Source organism: Lissotriton helveticus, chromosome 8, assembly GCF_964261635.1.
Source record: "Lissotriton helveticus chromosome 8, aLisHel1.1, whole genome shotgun sequence".
NCBI classification, from domain to species: Eukaryota; Metazoa; Chordata; class Amphibia; order Caudata; family Salamandridae; genus Lissotriton; species Lissotriton helveticus.
Window position 1 is genome coordinate 1,363,899,603 of NC_136069.1, and position 15,353 is coordinate 1,363,914,955.

A 15,353-nucleotide genomic window follows, 5' to 3' on the forward strand; every position below is an offset into this window, starting at 1 on the left:
AAAAAATTATTAATAAACATATAAAATATATTTTTGGATTTAAAGAAGAATACATTTTACAGCTGTAGATATTAGCTTTTAAAAAACCAATGAAATTCACTGAAAAAACCATAGGTTATAGACCATATATAGTTAGGAATTAGCATTTACAAAACCTTGAAAATTCACTGAAAAAACCATAGGTTATACACCATATATAGTTAGGAATTAGCATTTAAAAAACCTTATTTTACTCACACAAAACCATTGAAATTCCATATATAGTTAGTTGTACTAACTATATATCGCGCACCCGCAATCCACTGCTGATGATGTCACATATTACATCATTCATGACATGGTCAGTGACATCACTGATGACATCACTGATGACATCTCAAATGACATCACTGATGACATCACTGATGACATCTCAAATGACATCACTGATGACATCACTGATGACATCTCAAATAACATCACTGATGACATCTCAAATGACATCACTGATGACATCACTGATGACATCTCATTTGACATTACTGATCACATCACTGATGACATCATTCATGTGATAATACGATGAACCTCTTCAGACTCTAATATAACCTTATATACACTCAGTGAAAACAGACACTCACAGACTGTCACTCATCCATGGAGTTACTCACACACCTAGTCAGTCATGCAAAGAATCAATCACACCTCCATTTCCTCAACTATACAGTTATACACACCTTACTTATTGAAACATATACTAACACATATTTACTCACTTATACAATCCTGGATACAAGTTCACAATGATCCATACAGCCACTCACACATTCACTGGCTCTTATGCACAGTTATTTATATATGTCAACTCTCACATGTACTGTGTTTTACATATGTACTTACTTTGACATGTAGCACTGAGATATCCATTCACTCACCAATGCACTCATGCACACAGTCAACCGCCCATACAGATGTTTCCACATGCACTTTTGAACCCATACACCTAGTGAATCAACTGCTCACACATCTATGCAGAGAGTCATACACCTCCCAGCCACCCATAAACACTCTCAGTCTCCCATACAATTACTTGGGCAACCAATTAATGACCCATATAGTTAATCATATAGCTACTGATCAACACATGCAGCAGCTTGCACAACAACAGACATACTGATGCACACTTTCAGACAGTTTAGTCACTAACCCGTGCATTCAGTAAGACGCATTTAATCACTCACTCATACAGTCAATCACGCACCTACTAAAACCTTCATTCAGACACTTATACATCCACTCATTCTTCAATAAGTAAAACATATTTAAACTTTACAGAAACACATAATCACTGGATGATGTCATCAGTGATGTCATCAGTGATGTCATTTGAGATGTCATCAGTGATGTCATCAGTGATGTCACTGACCATGTCATGAATGATGTAATATGTGACATCATCAGCAGTGGATTGCGGGTGCGCGATATATAGTTAGTACAACTAACTATATATGGAATTTCAATGGTTTTGTGTGAGTAAAATAAGGTTTTTTAAATGCTAATTCCTAACTATATATGGTGTATAACCTATGGTTTTTTCAGTGAATATATATATATATATATATATATATATTCACTGAAAAAACCATAGGTTTCAGGAGTTATATAGTTAGGAATTAGCTTTTAAAAAACCTTTGAAATTCACTCAAAAAACTATAAGTTTTAGTGGTGTTATAGTTAACTGGACATTTTACTCATACAAAACCATTGAAATTGCTCCTATATAGTTAGTTGTACTAACTATATTTCGCGCACCCGCAATCCACTGCTGATGATGTCACATATTAGATCATTCATGACATGGTCAGTGACATCACTGATGACATCTCAAATGACATCACTGATTACATCACTGATGACATCATCCAGTGAATGTGGTTTGCTTCGTTATTTAAATATGCATTATATATATAGCAATTTGTATTGAAGAATAAGTGGATATATATAAATAAATATTTGGATGGAGGATTTAGTAGCAGTGTAATTGACTGTTTACTTGACCAATTTATAATGTCTCACTAAATATAGTGGATAGTGACTAAACTGTGTGAATATCTGCATCACTTTGTCAGTTGTTGTGTAAACTGATTCTACAGTTGGTTACTAGCTATGTGAAAGTCTATATTAGTTATTGATTAGTTAACTGAGTATTTGTATGGGAGTGTGAAAGTGTGTGTGGTTCGGTGGGGGGTGTGTGACTGTCCAACGATGTGTGAATAGCTGATTCAGTAGATATATGAAGTTAAAACTACATGTTCTAAAAGTTGTTAGGGTGAGTGAATATCTTTATGGGTGTGGTGATGAGCAAATATATTTCTCAATGGTACAGGTCCAACAAACAAGAAAAATAAAAGGCAGTGTATGTGTCAGTTGTTGTATATAAATAAGTATACATAAGACACAATGATTGTGTGAGTGACTGTATGGATAACTGTATACTTGTAATAATGATTTTATAATTCACTAAGTATGACTTACTATCTAAATGAATAGAAGAAGTGGTGTTTGTATAAGTGTTTTGCTAAGTAAATATGTAAGTATGATCCATTGTTTGCATAAGAGAGTAGGATGACTTCATATGTGAATAGGATGCGTGCTGTTGTTTAATGTCGATATAGATGTATAAGTATTTTTGATAGTGTTCTATTGTTCATTGACAGCATGCATGAGTGAATCCATAGGTAAGTGATTAGATGTGTGTATACATCTATGAATCACTTAGTGGATTTTTAGATACTCAAATGCCTGCTTTGCTAACTGAGTTTTTAAGCACAGGCTCTTTTGTCTCTGGTGGCCATCTCGGGAGACTGCATATCAGAATTTTTTTAATGAAATATAAGAGGATTTGAGAAGTCACTCAAAATGTGCCCTAATTTTTCTTTCTTCAGCACTAATCATAATTTCTATGGCAAAATGAACCCCCTCATTTTGTTCCTTTGCAAATTAAATGTTTTAAGTGTTAACACTTTATTCCAATCAAGATGACTTCAGGTGTGCCATACTTTTGTCATAAGTAAGACTGTTAGCGCTCTAGTTGTTCTTTAGAACACTCTGGGACATTCTGTCATTGGGCTATAGTTGGGCTACATCTGGCTGATATTTGGGCTACATTTGTTTTTTTTTGTCTCTGGTGGCCATCTTTGGGCTACATTGGGCTACATTGGGCTACATTGGGCTACATTTGGGCTCTAACATATATATAGCCCAATGTAGCCCAATATATATTTTTTCAAAGTTAATTTTTGTAATAACCACTGGAGCACATATCTTGAGACATAGCAAAGGCACATCGGGCTACCAGTCCCTACAATTTTGCCACGTTTGGTGGAAAACCATTCAGCCGTTCGGGCTAAAAGTGAGTCCAACCGCCCTATGGAAATTAACATGGGGAAAACACGTTTTGGGACCCCCTTTTATCTCGGCCCCCCGCTTGACGAATCCCCCCCAAACTTTCAGGGAAGGACCGGAGCGCCGCGAGGCAAAGTTAAGGAAAATTTCAGGAAGATTCCTCAACCGGCGCCAAAGTTATTCCCAATAGAATGTTGTGATTTCCCTATGGAAAACAATCCTAACTATATATACCTACTGGCTATCGCCAGTAGGTAATATATATATATTACCCACTGGTGTGAGATTTACACAGTAGTGACTCTTCTAATAGAATTTAGTAAATAAAAATTGTATGAGAATTTATACTTAGTAGTAGCAAACTGATAATTTTTTGTGTTACATAGTAAGTTTACTCATAAATATTTCCCTTCTCACCCCAAATTTTCTTAAATGTGTATTTGACATCTCTTTTTCATGTCCTGCATCCTTTCTCTCACTGTCTGTCTCTGATGTACAAGATTGCAACATAAGTAAGTTTAAAGAACAGCAAGTGTGTCTCACCAGAGCCGGGAATCATGCAGTAAATGCTGTTTCTCTTTCTTTTAATAGTACACTAACATACAATGATGAATAAAAATGAGGAGCCTACCAACATCTTCTTTGAAATAACAGCAACGTTTATTGAGGCAACTTATTCTGTGGTGTATATTGATCCTATACAGTTAAGACCTGAAATATGTGTGAAGAATGAGTGGGAAAGTGTGCCATTTCTGGTTCCAGTGTCTGAGCTGCATTTCAGAGATTCTGCTTAACAAAATCTGCTGTGTGTTTGACACTGTTCTATATTTTCAAAAGCGATTTTAAAGGTGAGTAATATAGAGAGAGTGCTGTTTGCAGTATTGGGAAGCATAACAAGCATATTGGGCTTCATTACTGTTGTATTTTGAAAATGAGTCAGCTTTCTGCATTGTAGTGTTGTGCTCATTTAAATGGGTTGTGCTCTGTGTGTAAAATGATTTACCATGCTACATGTTTTTTGATAAAATGTGTGGCTTAAAGATTTTTGACAAGAATCACCGTGAGTGTCTGTGTGAATTAAGGAATTATATTTTCACCTTATTCAATAATGTTAGCTGTGTGTGCTTACAGTTTGTAGCTTTTAGCTTATAGGGTAGACTTCTTTTTAAATTGTTTTTCATGCTTGGATTCAATGCTGGTATAGAGATAGTGTAATAGTTTCATTGGACTTGTAAATATGCTGCTTTTTTAGAAGCGCCTTGCGCAACCTTTAACATGGGTGCAAGCAGTGAATGTATGGAGAGGGATAGGAATAGCAGATAGAAAACAATATGAAATGCATAAAGGATTTCACTAATGGAATCAATTGAGATGGAATATAAGATAAAGAGGGGCATATTTACAAGCCCCTTGCGCAATGTTGACATGGGTGCAAGCAGAAAATGCATGCAGAGTAATAAAATTGACACACTGATAAGAATATGAAATGCTGTGAGAGATGCGTAAACGATTTTACTAATGGCATAAATTGAGATAGAATATACAAAATAGAGAGGCATATTTACAGGCCCCCTGCGCAATGTTTGACATGGGTGCAAGCAGACAATGCATGCAGAGTAATAAAATTGGCACACAGACAAGAATATGAAATGCCGTGAGAGATGCGTAAAGGGTTTTACTAATGGCATAAATTGAGATAGAATATACAAAAAAGAGAGGCATATGTACAAACCCCTTGCGCAATGTTTGACATGGGTGTAAGCAGAAAATGCATGCAGAGTAATAAAATTGGCACATAGACAAGAATATGAAATGCTGTGAGAGATGCGTAAAGGATTTTACTAATGGCATGAATTGAGATAGAATATACAAAGAAGAGAGGCATATTTACAAGCCCCTTGCGCAATGTTTGACATGGGTGCAAGCAGAAAATGCATGCAGAGTAATAAAATTGGCACACAGACAAGAATATGAAATGCCGTGAGAGATGCGTAAAGGGTTTTACTAATGGCATAAATTGAGATAGAATATAAAAAAAGAGAGGCATATTTACAAGCCCCTTGCGCAATGTTTGACATGGGTGCAAGCAGAAAATGCATGCAGAGTAATAAAATTGGCACACAGACAAGAATATGAAATGCTGTGAGAGATGCGTAAAGGATTTTACTAATGGCATAAATTGAGATCGAACATACAAAAAAGAGAGGCATATTCACAAGCCCCTTGCGCAATGTTTGACATGGTGCAAGCAGAAAATGCATGCAGAGTAATAAAATTGGCACACAGACAAGAACATGAAATGCTGTGAGAGATGCTTGAAGGATTTTACTAATGGCATAAATTGAGATAGAATATACAAAAAAGAGGGGCATATTTACAAGCCCCTTGCGCAATGTTTGACATGGGTGCAAGCAGAAAATTAATGCAGAGTAATAAAATTGGCACACAGACAAGAATATGAAATGCCGTGAGAGATGCGTAAAGGGTTTTACTAATGGCATAAATTGAGATAGAATGTACAAAAAAGAGAGGCATATTTACAAGCCCCTTGCTCAATGTTTGACATGGGTGCACGCAGAAAATGCATGCAGAGTAATAAAATTGGCACACAGACAAGAATATGAAATGCTGTGAGAGATGCATAAAGGATTTTACTAATGGCATAAATTGAGATCGAACATACAAAAAAGAGAGGCATATTTACAAGCCCCTTGCGCAATGTTTGACATGGGTGCAAGCAGAAAATTCATGCAGAGTATTAAAATTAGCACACAGACAAGAATATGAAATGCCGTGAGAGATGCGTAAAGGGTTTTACTAATAGCATAAATTGAGATAGAATATACAAAAAAGAGAGGCATATTTACAAGTCCCTTGCGCAATGTTTGACATGGGTGCAAGCAGAAAATGCATGCAGAGTAATAAAATTGGCACACAGACAAGAATATGAAATGCTGTGAGAGATGCGTAAAGGATTTTACTAATGGTATAAATTGAGATAGAATATACAAAAAAGAGAGGCATATTTACAAGCCCCTTGTGCAATGTCTGACATGGGTGCAAGCAGAAAATGCATGCAGAGTAATGAAATTGGCACACAGAGAAGAATGTGAAATGCTGTGAGAGATGAGTAAAGGATTTTACTAATGGCATTAATTGAGATAGAATATACAAAAAAGAGAGGCATATTTACAAGCCTAGTCATTCAAAAAATGAATGGTGCATATTAGAAATGACATTTTGAAATGAGTTAGGTTTCAGCAATGTAATGTAGTGCATATTGAAATGGGCTATGTTCTGTGTCTAAATCGATTTACCATGCTAAATGATTTTTGCTGAAATGTGTGGCTATAATATTTTTCACAAGGGTCATACTGTGTGTGTATGTGAATTAAGGGAATAAAAGTAACTTAGAAGAGCCAACTGGGAGCGAACAATCTGATCAGGCACACACCCCCATGAAAGAGACTTTCAAGTTTGGGGGAGATAAATTGAAGTTCAATTTTCAGTTCACAAAAGAACAAGGGGTGGCAACTCCAAGCAATAGTCAGGGTGCAAAACCGCAAAACAGTCCAAAAAAATTATCCTGTTTGACCTCTTCACGTAAAAAACGCAAGGTGAGAAATGATTCGGAAATAAGCATGAGTCCAAATCTCAAAGAAAAATCAACAATAAAAAACTGGCTGATCAAAACCACGGCACAAGTTCATGCAACTTGCAACCAAATAAAGCTAACCCCAAACTCAACTACTGGTGAGATCAACGAAAATAGCCCAGTAAACATTAACCAGAGCAATTTAGGATCTCAAATAAACCTGCAGAAAAGCGCACAAAAGACAGAGTGGTCCAAATCATTCTCGAAGAAAACACACATAAGGAGGCAGATCCAATGCAACTGAGTCTCGAAAATTTGCAAAAACTGGAAGAACTCGAAAACATGGGTAAAAGGAAGGCAAATGGAGAAAAAAGGAAGCCAACATCCTCACCAATAATCCTAACATCAAGCCCAATTAGACAACCGGCCGACAAGAGCCAGGCCTCTTACACAGTAAAGAATGTAATAAAAGAAGAACACCCTATAACGATCTCTTCTTCAGAGAGTCCAAATAGGTCAACATGGGCACAGCCACTACTAACCAAAGAAAAATCCACACTCTGGGGGGATGTGCTCCTAAAAAGCTTACAACAAGCAATAAATGCGCTGAATTTCCAATCGAATAAACTTGATGTGCAGGTAGATCTGATGAACCTAATAGCATCACATATATCGGGAATAAATTTAAAACTGGAAAAAAATTGCGTTATACCTCACAAAAGAAAAGGAAGAAGAAAAACAATGGAAAGAGAAACTAACAGAACAAAACTGCGTCTGCAAGGACATAATAGATAAATTAGTTTCACTACCAGACATCTTGAAAGAAATATTAGCAGTAACGTGCGAGAAAACCAATAAAGGTGAGAACCCCGATACAGAGACCAATAAAATGGGAAATCAAAATAGAACTACTCCCAAATTAGAAGTGGAAAAAACTTTAAATGACTCAGATGATAATAATTCATTAAAGCGATGTCTGGAAGAAAACAAAACAATGGGTTCATCGGGTATGTCAGAACCCTTAACCAAAAGACAGCGGAAACGGGCAAGGAAGGCGAGAAAAAATGCCATAAAAAATAAGCATGCAAAACATCTTTTTGCCATCTTCGAACAAAAGACAAAAGAGGCCCCAATTAATCAAATTACAGACATTTCTATCAAAGAAGACAGAAACAAAGGAATCAACAAAGGAAATACCACAGACGAAGCAGAAAATCAAACACAATCTCCAGATCAGATCAAAATAATAGCAAGTAAACAAGGAAAGTCAGAAGACGAGGAAAAGTCAAGCACAAACAAAGTCAATGATAAAAGTGAAATACTAAAATCAAATCAAAGAGAGACCACAGAACAACAAAAAACACAGGAAAACAAGTCACAGAGGGAATGTCAAACTTTGACTCGTATAGGATTAAATGGGCAGACCGGAGGAAATCTACCTTCTATCAAGGAAAGAATGGTAAAAGATCAAAGCCACAAAATTCAGGCAGACCAAGTGAGGGAACCAAATATTGGTCTGATAATCACAGCAGGAAATAAAGGAAGATTTTGCAGAGACCGTCACGAAACTGAGTCAAACGATAAGTCAAGACAAAACGCAAGCAATATACAAATAAGCCAAGGAGAAATGCACCCCCTAAAAGAAGCATCCACGGTAGATTACATTCGACCAGATTCGATAACTACGGTCTACCAGACCGATAACATACCTCACATTCGGCTTGATACAGCAGAGGGAAAAAGGAGAGTCTATCAAACTCGAAATCTTGACACAGCAAGCATGGTAACAGAATGTAAATTACTATTTAAGCCGGAATTTCAAACAAAAGGGAATTCAGATACGCTGAACAGGGGAAATATCCTGTGACTAATCGAAGAGATACCATTACTAAGAGGAATCACAACAAGCGACCTAAAGGCTGTAGAATTCATTCAAGGAAACAAAAATATGAATTCAGAAATAAGCAGTACCACCTGCGCTTCCAAAGAAATAGCAGAGCTTATTTTCTCAACTAGGACACACTTCTCAGAATGGGGAATAACTTTAGAGCGTCACAACCCAACAAAATATCCATTCCCCTTATTAAAGAACAAGATCTCTCAACCCAACAAATCAAAGGAAACATTCCAAACAATCTTGATGGGAGCAAGAAGCAAATCAATTTCCGAACAAGATCTGAGTAGCTCGAAAACAAAACAGCAATACCAAGGTTTGAAGGAAAATAAAGACTGGTCGTGGTTGGCACAGGTACTAAACACCCATCGATCCTGATGTAGGCAAAGCAGCGGAAAGAACCCAAAGACAAAACATCAATCTAACCTTAAAACCAGAAACAAAAATAAAGATTTGCTCATGGAATGTACATGGCTTCAAAGAAATGTCCCAAGACCAAGAGACAATAGAATACCTGAGCAAATTTGAAATAATACTACTCCAAGAAACATGGAATGTAACCCCGAGACAAATATTGGGATATGAGGAACATCACACAATGGCAGAAAAATTTGCAAAATACGGACACCCAAGGGGTGGTCTGTCCATTTTTATCACGAATAATTTAGACTGGAAAACCGAACTGCTGGAATCAGGGGAGAACTGGTTACAAGTGATCAAAGTAGAGTCCAAACTAAGCAAAAAAAGACATGGATGGAATTTACTAATTATAAATCTATATATCCACCCAGACAAGACCACAAAAGGGAAAAAAGCTCAAACTGTAATAAATTTGATAAAAACTTTACACAGAACTTACCAATCCCATGAGATATTTATCTCCGGTGACTTCAACTGTAACCTAATAAAAACCAACCGGACCAAGGACAAAGTTCAGAAAATTTGGAACGATCTGGAACCCCTAGGTTTAACAATTCTAAATGGAAACACGGAGGGAGACATACCCGCCAAGACCACTTTCACCAGTGGTAAAAGGAACTCCATAATTGATTTCACCCTAATAAGCAAGGAACTAAGAAAGAACATAGTGCACTTTGGAATACAAATCCGACCAGAGAGTGATCACTCCCCACAAGAGACAATAATGAGGAAAAACATCGAGGAGAAAACACAATTAGAATATCTGACTGCACTTCCGGAAATATATAAACTGAAGAAAATTAAAAGCAAGGGCCCAGTAAAAAAGGAGATAATGAACGCAGTATTAGAATACGGAAAATCTATGATGGCCTTTGAAAATCAATCACCCATAACTAAATGGGAGAATTTGCACAAATTTGTGCTTGGAAAATTTGCGATAAATACATCAGTAACCCATGGCCAAAACGTAAATACTGAGCCATGGTATAACACTAACCTAAGAGACAGGAAAAGGGAAATTGCGAAAAAACTAAGGAAAAAGCCCGCAGAAAAAAGGTTAGGAAAAAAGTAGACAACAACGACATACAAAAAATGAGGAAAGAATACAAAGAGGAGTGTAGAAAAGCCAAAAAATCCCACACAGAGGAAATCTGGGAAGAGCTGTTAAGGACAAGTAAATTACCAAATAGTGGAGAATTCTGGAATGTAATAAATAAACTTTCGAGAGGAGCAGGTGGTCAACTCAATATAGGAATAAGTGAAACAACATGGGCCACTTATATTGATAATCTGTATAACTTCCAGAGTTACCCAATCAACAGAGAAGCTTTCAAAAACCCAAAAAAGGGTATAGAACAAAAAGAATCAGTTCTTGGACAAAGAAAAAATGATTGGCAGGGCGACACAGACAAAGATGAACAAATGCCGCTGACAACTACCAAACAGCTAACCGACCTAATAAAGAAAATGAAAGCGCAAGGAGCAGCAGGGCCGAATGGAATGCCAAACGCCTTATTCAAATACGATGCCGACTTCTGGGCAATATACCTAACACCAATATTTAATTACATTCATAAAGAAAAAAAGATTCCACTTTCCTGGCAAGGAAACATCTTCCATCCAATATACAAAAGTGGATGCAGAATGGAACCGGGGAACTATAGATTAATAGCTTTAATCGATGTGGAGGCAAAGCTTTTTTCATCTTGTATATTGTCTCTTCTACGAAAATGGGTAAAGGACAATAAAATAATACCCAAATTCCAAACCGGTTTCAGAGAAGGCATGGGCTGTTTAACCAATCTGTCTGCTCTGTCATTACTAATCGAAGGTGCAGTGAAAAGGAAGACCGGTTTAATAGCCTGCTATATAGATCTGAAATCCGCCTTCGACCGAGTGCCCAGAAGACGCCTATGGAAAAAACTGGACCAGTGGGGTCTTCCAAAAACATTAATGGAAACATTAATGGCACTATATAGCGGAACATGGGCTAAAGTAAAACTGGGAGACGGAAGAAGAGTATCCGCAGAACAAAAAATAACTAACGGCCTCAAACAAGGCTGCGTGCTTTCACCAACCCTTTTTAACATATATCTGGCCGATTTGAAAGACCAACTCAAGAACGTGAACGGACACCCGCCTAAACAGGCAAATGAAAGCATTCAATTCCTCCAATACGCGGATGATATTGTAATCTTAAGCCAAACACCAATAGGCCTACAAAGAACAATAGCCGAATTAACAGACTATTTTGAGAGAGAAGGCCTGGAACTAAACATCAAAAAAACAAAAGTGGTAAGATTGGCAGGCACCAGTAAAAGATCTTTTAAGTGGTTCACAAATGGCAGACAGATTGAAGAAGTAACGGCTTACAAATACCTAGGGGTCTCAATAAGCAAAAATATGTCCCTTTCAACTAAAAAAAGAACAATCGCTGCAAAAGCACAATCACTGAGCTTTGCGTACAAAGTTCTCCAAAAGAAACTGCAATGTCCATCTTACGACCATCTGTTAAAAGTAATGGCAGCCCAAGTTCTACCCTCTCTCGCATACGGACTGGAAATATGGCATGGGAAAGAAGCAGCCGTTTTAAATACCCTCCAGACAAAAATATATAAAGCCGTGTTTCACCTACATAAAGGTTCGGCCCCGGCCCAAATCAGGCTGGAATTTGGTTTACAAAATCAAATATACCAAAGACAAGCTGCCCTAGCAAAATGGTGCTGGAAACTGAGAACGGCGGAAACAGGATCCTTAAACAATTTATGTTGGCAAGAAATTAAAAAACAATACGACCAACAGGAATCTAACTCATGGGGCAATGATCTGCGAGCATCCTTGAAAACCCTCAAAATGGAGGAGATCTGGAAGAATCCACCAGAAGAAGCTGCCTTTAAAAAGATTTGCAAGCTAAATGCAAAAGCCTTATCTCTGGTTGAAGATAAAAAGACTCTGACCAAACGGCGACATGCATGGACCATTTTAAACTTGTATAAATGTTTAAAACCTCAACCTCGTGGCGCACTTCAGGCTATCCTTAAAAAGAAAATTTATGGCCCTCAGAATGGGTGACCATTTCTCTAAAGACTTGATTCCATCATGGAAGGACACACATCAGGGACCAAGATGTAGACTATGCGATTATCACAGTGAGACTCTGTGCCATCTCCTGTGTACATGTGTGCCCTTAAAAGAAAAGAGGAAAATTTTATTGAAACCTATTTTTAACATGCTACAGATTCGCACCTGCAGGCAAGCTGTGACCAGCTGGATGGGAGGAGACTCAAACATCCTATCATGCTGCGGGGTAAAATTTATGAATTTTGTAAAGTCTCAGCTTCAAAGAGTAGAAATAGACTACAGATAAGGCCTAAGACAAAGTGTGTAATTAATGTACGAGAAAATACATTTTAACTAAATGAATTTTTAACTTGCTGCTATTTTATATGGAATTCGTTTTTGTATATGCATGCTTTATGGTTATGACTAACCAAATAAAGTAAACTTTTGACTGACTGACTGACTGAGTGCTGGGAGTAGAGCCCTGCTCCTCTGATGATCTTTTTATTACAGCTTTACTCCAATTGTTTGGGTGTATATTCCGGACATGGCATTAAATGCTATAAGTTCCAAAGCTGTACTGTTTCTGTGGATTCCCTCTTGAAAGTACTGTTTGACAGATTTTACATGTGACAAAAGGCGCATTTACCTTTTACTCTCTTTCTGTTTTTTTTAAATTTCCGTACTATGGACTCTCGCTGTGTTCTAGGGGTTTTAGGAACAAACTCTTCTGAAGGTGAAGTAGAAGAATCCTCAAGTTCCTTGTGTTCAGAATGCTCTTGTCCAAAGGCTATTAGTTTATGGCAACAAATGCATTGCATCATCAAATTCTTAAGTTCAGGTGGGATATTTGCAACCATTGATGCTTACGTTGCGTTTACGTTTTATTTACGGAGCACGTACGTCATCTTATGATGTGCTTACGTGGTACGCACCCTCGTGAGATTCATAATTGTTTAAATAAAGTTATATATGTTGTTTAAAAGTTTAAAATAAACATGTTCTTTATTATCCCAGGTAATGTGTTCCTTTATATTGTACAATTAATACGTAAATATAACGATTTAAAGTTTATAAAACTTTCGGAGGTAAATAATGAATTCCTGTGTACATGCATATCTGTGCATGTACACTTGTGCCATGTGGCACACATACATGCCCTTAAACCATGTATGTGTGTGACATGGCCCACAAATCAGAATCAAGGGTGCAACAGGGTGTCAAAGTGACAACCTGTCTCCCTTGACAATTCGGTAATTTTACCGATTCGGTATTTACTGATTCGTTAATTGCCATTGATTCCTATTGGCCTCAAAACTTATAGGAATCAATGGCAATTACCAAATCGGTAAATACAGATTCGGTAAAATGACTGAATTATACAGATTCAGTAATTTCAAAGGAGAAATTACCTACATCCAAATTACCTACTCTTAAATATTGAAGTGGTGTCATTTGGTATTTATGAGTAGGTAAATCGAGATTACGTACATCTGGCCTATTGAGTTGTAACATATTTATATACATATGTTACATTTCAGTGCTTTGGAAGTAGTACAATATACTATAGGTAAACACCTTATAGGTTTATGCTGTACCACATCCTTATAGTTTTGCACTTTGACATTCAGTATGACAAACTCTTACATACAAACTTAGAAATGTCGTTCTTTTTTTAACCAGTAGAGGTAGTTGTAAAAAGAACTGTTTGGTACGCACCCTTACAAGATTTGTAATTGCTTAAGTAAAGTTATATATGTTGTTTAAAAGTTGCTTAAATAAAGTTATATATGTTGTTTAAAAGTTGCTTAAATAAAGTTATATATGTTGTTTAAAAATTAAAATAAACATGTTCTTTATTATCCCGGATAATGTGTACTTTTATATTGTACAATGAATATGTAGATATAACAATAACACTTTCGGGGGTAAATAATGAATTCCTGTGTACATGCACATCTGTGCATGTACATGTGTGCCATGTGGCACATATACATGTCGTAAGACCATGCATGTGTGTGACATGGCACACAAGTCAGAATCAGGGGTGCAACAGGCTTTCAAAGTGACAACCTATCCCCCTTGTCAATTCGGTAATTTTACCAAATCGGTATTTACTGATTCGGTAATTGCCATTGATTCCTATGGGCCTAAAGGCCCATAGGAATCAATGGCAATTACCGAATCGGTAAATACCGATTCGGTTAAATGACTGAATTATACAGATTCGGTAATTTCAAAAGAGAAATTACCTACATCCCATTTACCTACTCTCAAATATTGAAGTGGTATTATTTGGGATGCAATGTAGGTAGGCATTTACCGTTCAGTAATGGCTGGATTTGGCCATTACCGACCGGTAAATGCCTTTTCCTATGTAGGAGGCATTTATTTACAGATTTGGTATTTTTACCGATTCTGTTTTTACCAAATCGGTAAAATTACCGAATCGGTAAATACAGTCTCTGTAAAAATACCAAATCTGTAAATTCTAATGTAGGTAGCACTGTTGATAGTGCTAGAGGCGTCTAAGAATTCGTTATTTACCACTCAATACAATTGGGTGGTAAATAAGGAATTCCTGTGTACATGCACATCTGTGAATGTACACTTGTGCCATGTGGCACACATACATTCCCTAAGGGCATGTATGTGTGTCACATTGCACACAAGCCAAACACAGGGGTGCTACAGGGTGTCAAAGTGACACCCTGTTCCCCCTGGCAGGATTCGGTATTTACTGATTCGGTAATTACCAAATCGGTATTTGCCATTGATTCCTATGGGCTTCAAGGCCCATGGGAATCATTGGCAATTACAGATTCGGTAATTATCGAATCGGTAATTACCGAATTTTACCGAATCGGTAATTAATTCGGTGAAAATACCTACATCCCCATTGCCAGTTCTTAAATACCGAATCGTATGATTCGGTATTTAAGAAGTGGTAATCTGGGATTACCTACACCGAGCCCTCTGTATTTATGAGTAGGTAAATCG